This window comes from Balaenoptera borealis, assembly GCF_965194805.1.
Source record: "Balaenoptera borealis genome assembly, chromosome: 12".
In the NCBI taxonomy this organism is placed as follows: Eukaryota; Metazoa; Chordata; class Mammalia; order Artiodactyla; family Balaenopteridae; genus Balaenoptera; species Balaenoptera borealis.
The window spans coordinates 28,423,607-28,435,797 of NC_138869.1; the positions used below are offsets into that span (position 1 = coordinate 28,423,607).

General features: G+C 38.8%; 1 protein-coding gene across 23 annotated transcripts in view; it reads left to right on the top strand.

Moving 5' to 3' along the window:
* MAGI1 (membrane associated guanylate kinase, WW and PDZ domain containing 1) overlaps nt 1-12,191 on the top strand; it is a 612,719-nt gene that overhangs the window by 371,822 nt on the left and 228,706 nt on the right. The gene's annotated exons all lie outside the window — the stretch shown is intronic.

Genomic DNA, 12,191 nt, shown 5'->3' on the forward strand with positions numbered 1-12,191 from the left:
GGGATTTTAGATCGAACCCATGTCCCCTACATTGGGAGTGTGGAGTCTTAACCACCGGACTGCCAGGGAAGTCCCAGGAACAATTATTTTAAATGGATCCTAAATATCTGCTATTGGGATTCTAGATGAATATAAGAGTATAATAATCATCATTAGAATTGTTAACATACTTTGAGCACTTGCCATATGCTAGGTTTTATTCTATATTAGTGTAATAACTCATTTAATCCTCACAATGGTCCTGTAGGTATGTGCTATCACTCTCCACATTCAGGGAAATCGAGGAACAAAAAGATTAAATAACTTGCTCAAGATGTCACAGCGAATATGTGGTAGAGCTGTGTTGTCTTGTTCTAGAAATTTCCCTCTTAGCCAGTGGCTCATATTGCCTATTATTTATAGTTCTAGAGAACATTTTTTAAAAAAAAGGAAAAAGAATCAGTAATTAAACATACTCCTTTTCTGGGGAGGGGAGGAGATACCTTTTGTTATGCTTTTGAAAATAATTTCATCTTAGTCTTAGATCCCATCAGAGCCACCACATTATACAAATCCAGGGGGCACTATTCAGTTGGTAATGTATGTGAATGGTGCCCTTGGTGGTGGACAGCACCCTGACTGCCTGGTTTTATGCAGTGGCTGAGTTCCAGTAGTAGATACTTAGCTGGCCTGAAAGATAGAGCCAAATTGCCATTCATTTGGGAGGTATTCGTCTCAGGCATGGTGAAGTGGTACCTTACTCCAATGAGGGTGATATCCACTGGATCCTTGAACATCAGAAGCCTAATCCAGTCCAGTTACGAGATCTCTCCATTCTTAATTCAGCTAATTAAAGGTTTGAGACATACTAGAATTGGATCTTTTGGGGTACTAAGTGTTATTTCTTTCGTTTACCCTTCCTTCAATCAGTTGATCCATCTACTCACCCAGCCATTCTCCATTTATTCCATTTATCTGTCCATTTAACAAACACATCTTGAATACCACTATGAGCAGGTCACAGTGATAGAGGCTCAACATTTAGGGGTAAACTGGTTACCTTTCCTGCTCTCGGGGAGTTTATAGTATAGCAGGCAACCACTATAACAAACAAGAGGCAGCTAGAAGAGAGTAAGGTAAATCCCACAGTCGGGTAAGCCCAGGACTATATGATGTACAAGCACAGGCACCAAGCTCAGTCTTGAGACCAGTGAATCTGTGTGACTAGGAAGTGAAATAAAAAAGAGAGACAAAAGGAAAAGCAGCGGAACCTCTTTCCTAGGGAGAATCAGGAAACATCTACTCATGTAACCATGGGCAAATGACTCTATTTAACATCTCTAGGCTTAATTCCTCTTTAAAAAGGAGTCTTTATTAGGGGTATAATAGACTCATTAAGCATCTTAATATCCCAGGCCCAGTCCGAAGATAATGTAATCCTTTGCCACAGTGCTCTCTCCTTAGGACCCCTCAAGAATAGACCACTTATGTTTTTGAGTCTTCTGACATATTTAAAAACAACAACAACAACAAAAACCAGTGCTACAGCAAAAGATAGGACATAGTTTTAACGTTTGCAGTTAATTAATACTTTTAACATACACATAGCAATGCAGTATAATTGTGCTGTTCATCAATTGCGAGATGTATGAACCATTAACTGAAGGTACTCTAAAGGCAGTATAGTCTGATAATAGACCCCAAGTTCAAATACTTATCATTCCTTTTACTGTATCTTTGTAACTGTAGACATAACTTTATTTGACCATAACAAAAGTCTAAATTTAAGGCTCTTCATGAATAGGAGACCTGGGTCAAAGATCTTCTTGCCCCTTCCCTTCCTCGGCAACCTCAGTAGGTATGGGATGCTACGAGATGACTCTTTGGACCAAGGTTTGGCTCTTTCAGATCCAGGTTCAGTTGCCTGTTAATGGAAGAAGCCAAAGTAGGGTAAGTAACAGTGATCCAAGGACTATCTAAGCAGCAAGATGGGCCCTACCAGAACCCCATTTGTACCAAGGCTCAGCCTTCTCATTGTATTTCTCACACTCCTGAAGGAAAACATTTAATTCCTTGGACCATTTCTTTGGAGGTTGCCACATTTCTAGTTGGGACTTCTCTCCTCTCCTGACCTCCCTATTAGAAGTGAGGCCATACTATCCTCTTAAGTGCTTTGCTTTGAAAAGTGAGACAGAATTTGGTTATACTAGAAATGAAGTCATTTTCAAGGTCAGCGAGCTTGAAAGATTTATTACTTTGGCTTTCTAATTGTAGTTGCTGTACATAAATGAAGTTGACATTTTTCTCCTTTCCTGTCTCATAAGGCCATTACAAACAGACCTTACAGGATTGTCAGAAGTTACAACTTCTGTATTCTTAGTTTTCATCATCAACTGATTTGAGGGATGCACATTCCTTATTTCCATCTCTAAATGGTTTTGCACAGTGTCAACATCATTTAGTTAGTGATATGGGGGCGGGGAAAGCACATCTATTTCAGTGGAAATTTGAAAAACATGTTGCCTACGTTGTAGATAAAATATTCCCTAGATACATGACTTGAAAATGAGACATCCTATAAAACCATCAGATGAACTGAAATTTGGCGTGAGTTCTGATGGTTTGGTGCGTGACTGTAAATAAGTCTGAGAATCTACATGTTTTTGCCCCAGTGGAATATTTGTGGCTAATATAGATTCTATTGAATTTCAGGTTTGCTGCTTAATCTGGGCCTCACATAGGCTACCTGCTAAAAGGTGGGCATTCAGCATCCTTCATTAGGCTAGAATCAGACACCCCATGCAAATCCACCACCGTCTGGGATCCTTTGGGGGAATTTTGTACCTTCTCACTGTAGATATGGATGATTTACAAACTGAGAAGCAAACTGTCAGATACAACTTAAAAATATGGTATCTTTAGGGAACATGGAGTAGTTGACAAAAATAACTTGTTGATGTAATTCTTGCTGTTTTTTTCTGAATTCATGTTGTATGTGTTAGGGGCCTGGCCTGGCATGGCACATCAGCCTTTCTCCTTTCCTCTGTTCTTTCCTCCCTCCCACTGTCCTTCCCTCCTTCAATTTCTTACCCCCTCTCTCTTTTTTTCCTTTCCTTACACCACAGACTGGTCCATTTCTTCCCGTTGTTCCAGACTCTGGCAGTAGAGCACAACACTCAATGACCATTAAAGGAGCTAGGTGTATTTGGGTTCTAACAGAGACCTTAAAAAAAAAAAGTTAAGGTAGAAAATAAATAAAATACATATAATAAGTTACGTAAGTCTTAAGTGCAGAGCTTGATGAATTTTTACATCCATGTGCACACCCACACGTCACACACACACACACACGCACACTCATCTATGTAACCATTACCCAGATCAATATATAGAACAATGAGCATTCCAGCAGGCTCCCTCGTGTCTCCTCCCATTGAACACTTCTCCTCTCTCCCAGAGGTAATCATGATTCTGACTTACCCCCCTAGATTATTTTGCCTGTTCTTGAATTTCATATAAATGCAGTATGTATTATTTTGTTCTAACTTCTTTTTCATCCACATTGCTTGCACGTAGCAGTAGTTTGATTTTTTGTTGTTGTTGTGCTGTCTAGTCTTACATTGTATGAATATACCACCATCTTTATCCATTCTTCTGTTGATTTAAACTATCTCCAGTTTTTAGCTACTGCTGGGAACTTTCTTATATAAGTGGATGTATGCACTCATTTCCTACCTAGGATTGTTTGTTCCCTGTGTAGTCATATGTAGGCATAAGCAGCTCAGCTACAATAGATATTGCCAGATTCCAAAGTGATTGTACCAATTTGCACTAGTACCTACATGCGTGAGAGTTCCAGTTGTTCCTTGTCCTCACCAACATTTGCTATTGTCAGCCTTTCCGATGTTTCGTCATCCTGGTGGGTATCTCATTATGATTTGAATTTGCATTTTTTCTGATGTAGAGTATTGAGCACCTTTTCAAATGTTTATTGTCTATTTGGAGACTTTTTTTGTGTGAAATACCTGTTGAAATCTTTTCCCATTTTTCTTTTTAATTGGGTAGTTTGTCTTTTTCTTGCTGATTTGTAGAAACAGCTGGGTTTTAATCCTGACTGCTTCTTATTAGCGGTGCTTGGACAGGCTGCTTCATCTTTTTGAGCTTCATCTATAGGATGGGTCCAATAATACCTGTTTTATAGGTTGTGGTGAGGATGGCTTGAAGAAGTGGATGTTAATGACTAGCTGTGGTTCCAAGCACAGAGAAGGCGTGGGTGACTAGTATCTAAATTGAGAAAAAAATCTATTCTAATATCAGATGAGCAGCCCATTAAGATATTTCAATATATTTCTTTCTCTTTCCCAATGTCCTCTTTTCTTTTTTATATTAGTAGTACAAAAGGAAAGACAGTGGCCATGGGCATAATACATAATAGGCCAAAGTGACTGATCTCTTACAAAGGATCACTAGAAGTCGTATCTATTCTCCTAAGAATTTTGTGCTTGCAACTGGGACAAATGAGAACCAGAAGAGAGTTTCTGAAAAGAAGAGAATAAGATAAAATGCAGATGTAGGACCCAATTAAAGAAATCTGCCTGCCCTGGGTAGTGGTGGGAAGCATGTCTTTTATTTCCTCTTTCTTCTTTGTCAGCCAGCTTCTTGAGACTTCTTTTCCTCATTTTCAAAATAGGAGTAACAATACCTTCCTTAAAAGGTTGTCAGAAGACCTGGCACAATCTTGGTCTCCTGTAAGCACTTCACATCTGGAGGATTCTGGGATGGGTTACGGTCATGGTGATAGTGCTAGCCGTGATTGGATGGTGGTGATGGTGTTGAAGATGCTGAATGGACCACTTCTGTTAGGAGACTTGTTGCCAGCCCAAGTGTATAGCTGCTTCAGGGACAGAGGCAATGGCAGTTTCAGGGAGTAGTGTGAGCTGCAGCATGAGGTGGGAAGGCCAGAAAGGGGGAAAGAGTCCTCTGCTCTGGGAGCAACCAGCACAGGATGCCCACTTGTACACCAGATTCGTGTATGTTGGAGTTGATATGGGCGTCCCAAAGCATATTACTGTGATGGATTATATATTCCTAAAATATATAGAAATCAGAATAGGAAACATATCCTAGTGACACAGGCAGTTATTGAAACTCGCCTTGAACACCCATATCAGCAGTGACCAGAACCTGGTTTCAAGGGAACTTCCTGGAAAAGCAGCCTCCTTCAGACTTTCAGACCGCTGAGAGGCACAGGGTTGTGACTGCTGAGTAAACACAGGCTTTGGATGTGGACAGAAGTAGGTTTGACAAACAGCCCCTCCATTCTCTGGCTCTGTGATCTCGGATAAATTACTTCCCTAAGGCTTCCTAATTTATAAAATGGGGACAATAGTATCATCCCAATGGAATTGTGGTGAGAGTTAAGTGACATAATACATAAGAAGCACCAAGAGAGGCCCTGGCAGGTAACAGGTGCTCAAACTGCAGAAATATATCCATGTATCTGATGAGTCGATGTGCACACTCTATTTCCATGACAGCTGTTTAGTGAGCAGAGTGGAGTGATGCAGAGTAGGAGAGGGTCTTTCGATGTAACCAGGAGCACTTGCTAGACCTTATCTCTGGGTTGTGGATAAAAATGGGCTTTCTTGCAGAATTTGGTCTCTGTAATTCTTCCACTACAACGTTTAGTGTTAGAGCAGTTACAGTTGAGATGAGTCTGCTGTGTGACTCATCCACCATCAAGGCCAAGTTGGACAATTAATAATTTACTAACATAAGGCCCACTGATAGGCACTTTCAAATGGTGCATACTGTAGACTTAACTCATTCTCTCTTCCTCATTAACTCTGATCTGCTGAAAGCCCTTCAGCACACCCTAAAGGTAGGATAGGCTAGGCCAAGTGGAAAGGACTAGTTGGCCCCCATGGGCTAGTTTTTCTTTTATTGCCAGCTCTTGCGCTCTCTATCCCTGAGTCTTTGCATATCTGCCAGAAGAGAAGCACCCCCTACAGTGGTGCCCCGCCCCCAAGAAGCACACTTGCCTTTCACATCACACTCCCTGGCGAGTATCAAATCTGTGTTTCATGCCCCCCTTTACTTACTCATTGTGACAGATGTATTCAGAAGCTCATTTGGCTGGTATATGAGCATAGTGACAAGTTCTAACATGCACATGGTAAATATACTGTTGGGAGTTCTAATTTGTGTTCTGAAGGCAGCAGGAGTCAAAAGACACAAAGATGATACTGTAGGTTCAATGTAAGTTGCACAACTTCAAGGAGGGAGGGGTGTGGTCTTGTAAAACAGGTCATTTGTAGAGAGATGTGGTCATACAAATGTAAAGAGTCAATTTTGACAGCATCCCTTGTGCAATCAAAGTCTAAAGTTCCTGGAACTTTGATCTTTGATAGTGCATTGCAGGATCATTCTTCTCCTTTAGCTATCTTAAATTGCATATTTGCATTGCATGAGCCATTTTCGGTTGTAATAGCTGGAAGCTTGCTTTTTCTGCATTTTCTTGGAAAACCTGTAGAAAAAGCTCATTTGTGTTCCATTCAAGAAGATGGTCATCTTTCACACCTTGAAGAGAAGTAATGCTAGAATTGTGGCACTTGAAGGTAAACGTTCCATGTCTGCCCTATTTCCATTTCTTGTTGAAATTTACAGCCATAGGAATTCTGTTTATTTCCCATTTGCTGTTTGGTCCCCCTGTTGACTTACAAAAGCCAGAGAATTGTCAATGGAGTTGTTTCTTCATAAAGGGGTCTCTTCCTCACACTTTCATGGCAGCTCAAGTTAAAATCCAGCTGGAAAATACTATCTCAAGCTGATATATATATTTTTAATGGTGGAAATCAAAGGTTATTATAAGGAAAATACCCATCTCTTTGGGTATATAAATACCCAAAGCTAAGTGATACGTCATTTATCTTTGACATATGAAAGTCATTATTTTCCATAAGTCATGAAAAAACATGAACAATAGAAACTCTTCTCTTACATGTTGATCTTATTATATTCAGGCCCTTTGGTCACTTTAAAAAGCATCAGATATAAGGAGACAGTTCTGTTTTCCTTCCTAACACTATTTTCCTTAATAACCAGAATATTTGTTACTTCTTATAATCATTATAAACTTATGTCCATATCTAACTAGACATCATTTTCCAGACAGAACTTGGCTGCAGAATCTAAACAACACAGATTAAATTATTATCATATGAAGAGTGTTTTTCATTTTTATCAGTATCTCCCTTGGTCTGTTAGCACCATTATTTCTTGATTCTCAGAAAGTAAGAAATCAATACTTTTTTCTGCATTTGGCTGTTGTAGAACATAGATGTAGATGTTTAATGTGGTAGTTTTCTTTTTTTCCTGAAAAGCTGTTAATTCATAGATGTATCTTAAAATTAATGACATCTTAGAACTAAGAAAATTTTGGTGTTATAAAAATTACCAGGCTACTGCTTTAGTTCCTTAGGGATTTTGCCTACAATTAGAATAAATTGCCATTCGGTGGCAATAATACTTCCCTCTTATCTACCCTCCATGGTTCACTCAATGGCACAGAAAATTTAGTCTAAGTCTCCAGTGAACACCTTAATTTTTTTCATTCCAAATTAATTTTTCTCTTATGTAAGTAATACATACCCATTTTTTCATTAAAAACAAAAGCATCACAATAAATTTTAATACCCTCTTTAACCATCCCACCCTCATACTGTTTTCATTTGTCTTCCCCAAAGGTGACCATAGATTGCCATTTAAAATTATTCCTCTGGGATATTTTTCTAATCATTCATAAATATATATATGAATCCACAGAAAATGGATAATATATAGTAGAGAGAGAGTGTGTCTGTTTGGATTAACATAAAGGGTACCACATTCTTCTTTGAAAGTCTTGGTAAAATCTGTCTGTAAAGCATCCTGGCCTGGGACATGATTTTTTCCTTATAAAAGCTAGGAAAAGGGGGCAAGGAGATAATTCTTTAACTTCATTTCATTTTGGTTAGTCATTGCTCTACTCAGGATTCCTACTGCTTCTTGAGCTAGTTCCATTAATTTATTGCCCGCAAAAATGATCTATTCTAACTAGACTTTGAAATTAACTGGTATAAAGCTGTACATGGTATTCTCTTATACATGAAAATAAATCTCACATATTTTTAATGCCACCGTTTTTGCTCTAAAGTTGATTTCTTTTGTGATTTCTCCCCACCCTCCCCAACCCAGGGTCATATTTGCCAAAGGCTTTTCAATTTGATTAGTCCTGTCATAAAAATAGCTTTTTCTCTTGATTTTTTTCTTTATTGCCTACAGTTACCTGTCTATAATTCTACCTTAATTTCATTATTCCCTTTTTCTACATTTTAAAAACAACTTTATGGAAATGTAATTCACATACTATACAATTCACCCCGTTCTCAAAAATTCAGTGTTTTTTAGTATATTCACAAGGTTGTGCAGCTGTCACCACAATCTAATTTAGATGTTTTTTTCTCCCTCCAAAAGAATCCTAGACTCATTAACAGTTATGCTCCATTTCCTCCCGAATCCCATAGCTTCAGGAAACTACTAATCTATTCTCTGTCTATAAATTTGCCTGTTCTGGACATTTCATATCAATGAAATCATACAGTATGTAGCATTTTGTGTCTGGTTTCTTTAACTTAGCATAATGTTTTCAAGGTTCATCCAAGTTGCAGCATGTATCAGTACTTCATTCCTTTTTATTGCTGAGTAATATTCTATTGTATGGATATACCGCATTTATTAATTCATTTGTTAGTTGATGGACATTTGGTTTGTTTCCACTTTGGGCTATTATGAATAATGTTGCTAGCAACATTCATGTACAAGTTTTTGTGTAAAGGTATGTCTTCATTTCTCTTGGCTATAGAGCTAGGAGTAGAGTTTCTGGGTCCTCACCAATACTTTTTAATGATGGCCATCCTAGTGAGTATGAAGTGGTATCTCATTTTGGTTTTGATTGGCATTTCCCTAATGAGTAATGATGTTGCACTTCTCATTTGCTTATTGGCCACCTGTTTATTGTCTTCGGAGAAATGTCTGTCCAAGTACTTTGCCCATTTTTTAATTGGGTTATTTGTCTTTTTGTTGTTGAGTTGTAGGGGTTCTTTATATAGTCTAGATGCAAGTCCCTCATCAGGTATGTGATTTACAAATATTCTCTCCCATTCTGTGGATTGTCATTTCACATTATTGGTAATATTGTTTTCAGCACAAAACTTATTGATTTCGATGTGGTATAATGTACCTATTTTTCCTTCTGTTGCTTGTGCTTTTGGTGTCATTGTCTAACCCAAATTTACTCCTATGTTTTCTTCTAAGAGTTCTATAGTTTTAGGTGTTACTTTTGGGCCGGTGATCCATTTTGAGTTACTTTTTATGTACGGTATGAGGTAGGTTTCTAACTTGATTCATTTGTATGTGCATATCCACTTGTCTGAGAACTATTTGTTGAATTTTCTTTCATGTTTTAAAAACTTCATTTCAGTTTTATTTTTATAGCTTCATGAATAGAAAGCATAAGTCATTAATTTTCTGTCTCTCCGTTTCTCTAATAAATGCATTCAAGGCTATAATTCCCTTCTGTGTAGGAATCTAGGTCTATCCCACAGATTTTATTATTATTATTCTTGATAATTTTTCCTTCTTTTTCTGTTAATTTCTGTTTTTATTGCATTTTACTCCATGAAGGTGGCCTGTATTGTGTCACATAACAAAATTGAACATAATTTTATTCAAAGGACATTTCTATTTAAAAATAACTATAAAGTCTTTTTTTCCAACCCTATAGATGTATTATACTTCCTTTTACACCCAACAGTGCTCTGTACTTGGCATGTGCTAATACATATTTAAGGGAAGATATATGCAGAGCAAGCTTTTAGAGGAAATCCACACCTAAATGTTAGAAATGATTGATGTGACAGTAATAACTAACACTTACTGAGTACTTTTCTCTGTGCCAGGCACTCATGTAAGTACATTGCCCAGTATTTACTCACTTAGTCTTCATAACAATCCTATGAGGCAGGAACTCTTTATTCCCATTTTACAGGTGAGAAAGTGGAGGTGTAGCAAGGTGGAGTCTCTTACCCAATGATTCACATCAAGAGAGAGCCAGAGGGGTGAGTTTGGAATGCAGCTAGGGTGGCGCCAAATGCCACTCTGATAACTACTATGTTCTATTGCCTCCCAAGTGGTCACTTTTCCACGACATTTAATTGGCCCGATTCCTAATCGTTTCTGTAATTGCTTTGAACACAGTCAGTGAAGGAAATTCTTGGCCCTTTTCTTTCAGTTGTTTGTTAAATAGTGTTGTAAAGAAGTGTCTACATTTTGCTGCCACTCTAAACTGTGCCCTCAAGACACTGCATAGCTCGACCTTAAGGATTAGAAGTCAGACACCCAGGAAGGAAGGCTAGCCCAGGACCTTATTGATTTTCATTTTTTGTGTGTGACAAAAGAAAATTCAGAAGAAATGCAATTAAGCATCTCTCCTGGCTTAGGCTGGAGACCACACAAGCTCAGAGAGTCTCAGTTTTTGAGATCAAGTGTCTACACTGATTAAAAACCAAGTAGATTTTCATGGAATCTTTTCATTGTACCTCACTTATACATAGAGAAACCTGGTCTCTGGAGCTCTAGGTGAAAATAATTTGTTATTGTTAAGCGTATTTCCAAACCAAATTAGGGCTATTTTTCTCCCCTTATTGAAGATTGGAAAGCTACATCCTTGAATACTTATTGAATAAAAGTTCCCTTCTTTCTTTCATAAAGAGAATGGCTTTTATAGTTTTGTTCCCATCGGTGCAGTCTCTAAGCAGATTCCTAGCAAAAGAGCAATTTAATTTGTTCTGCACAATCATTTTCTTGTGGAAAACTAATAACACACAAATTCCATTTTTCAGCATTAAGTTGTAGCTAAGGCTTTTGAAAGTTTTATGTGGAATCAGCTTTCCTTTTTCTTTATTCTTTTTTGATGATGATTGAGAGGGGAAATGATGTAAATGTTCACATGTATTATGTACATGGTTGATAAAGAAACCATCCCCTTAAGTTTTTATTGTTTCTCGCAAACCAGAAATGTAAGCTAATACTTTGCATTCAGCTCTCAAGGCCTCTCCATCTTCCTAAAAGTAGATGTGAGACAAGAACGAAGCAAACGAAAATGTTTTTCTTCCAAGGTGTCTCATTCACTGTTTCTGACAGCCGAGTGACATCCAGGGTGCTGGTGTGTGCATTTTGCTAAGCCCTGGGAGCTGTTCCAGTTTGCAGGTGTCCTCAGAAGTAGAAGATGGGGGCTTTCATTTTGTGAGTACACTTTATGTAGAGATAACGTCATAATAACAATGATAGGTGACATTTAGAAGCACCTTTTATGTGTGGTGAAGTGTGTCAGACACTTGTATATATTATCCTCACAAGTAGGTAGTTTTGGTACCTTTTACACATGGAGAAACAGGTGCAGACCTAGCAAGTAAGTTACCTCCATACCCACAGCAGGAAAGTGGAGAGATGGGGCTAGAACCCAGTGAGTCTGATCCAGAGTTGAGTCTTTTGACCATCATAAGTGACCGGAAGGATGAGGAGCTTTAGAAATGCCATCCCTCCACATCCCGGTTTGTGCAGGAAACAGACAGCAAGACAGACGTGCACACAGTGACTGCTTACTGAGTAGCAAATATCGAAGGAACACATTTTGGTTTTTCATCTGCTGCAAAACCCAGCTGATACTGCATTCAAGGGAAAGATTTATGTTACCTTGTGATGTGAATGGCTCTGCTGCCCTCTCACCTTTTCCTCCCTCGTTCCACTTCACCGTCACATGAAGTCTGGTCCTCTACCCATGTTGGATCTAGGTTCCTCATTGCCTGTGTCCTCTCTTCCCGCCAGGAAGAGACATGTCCCTTGCTTCCTCCCTCACTTTTCTTATTTTCTTGTCATTCATCCCCTCAGAACATTCCTCCTGCCCCGTTATCTCCTCCTGTCCGAACTGAGTCAGGAATTCTCCGAGGATGGTTGCACATGGCTCTGTCACACCTGGGTTGGGGAAAGGCAGGCAGCAGACGCCTCCTTCCTTTGACAGTCTGTGGGGTTCTCTGCCTTACAGCGAGTGGCTGACGTTTCTAAGGACTGGCCACTTGACAATAGAGAAGAAATGTGTGCCTTTAGAGCCAGAG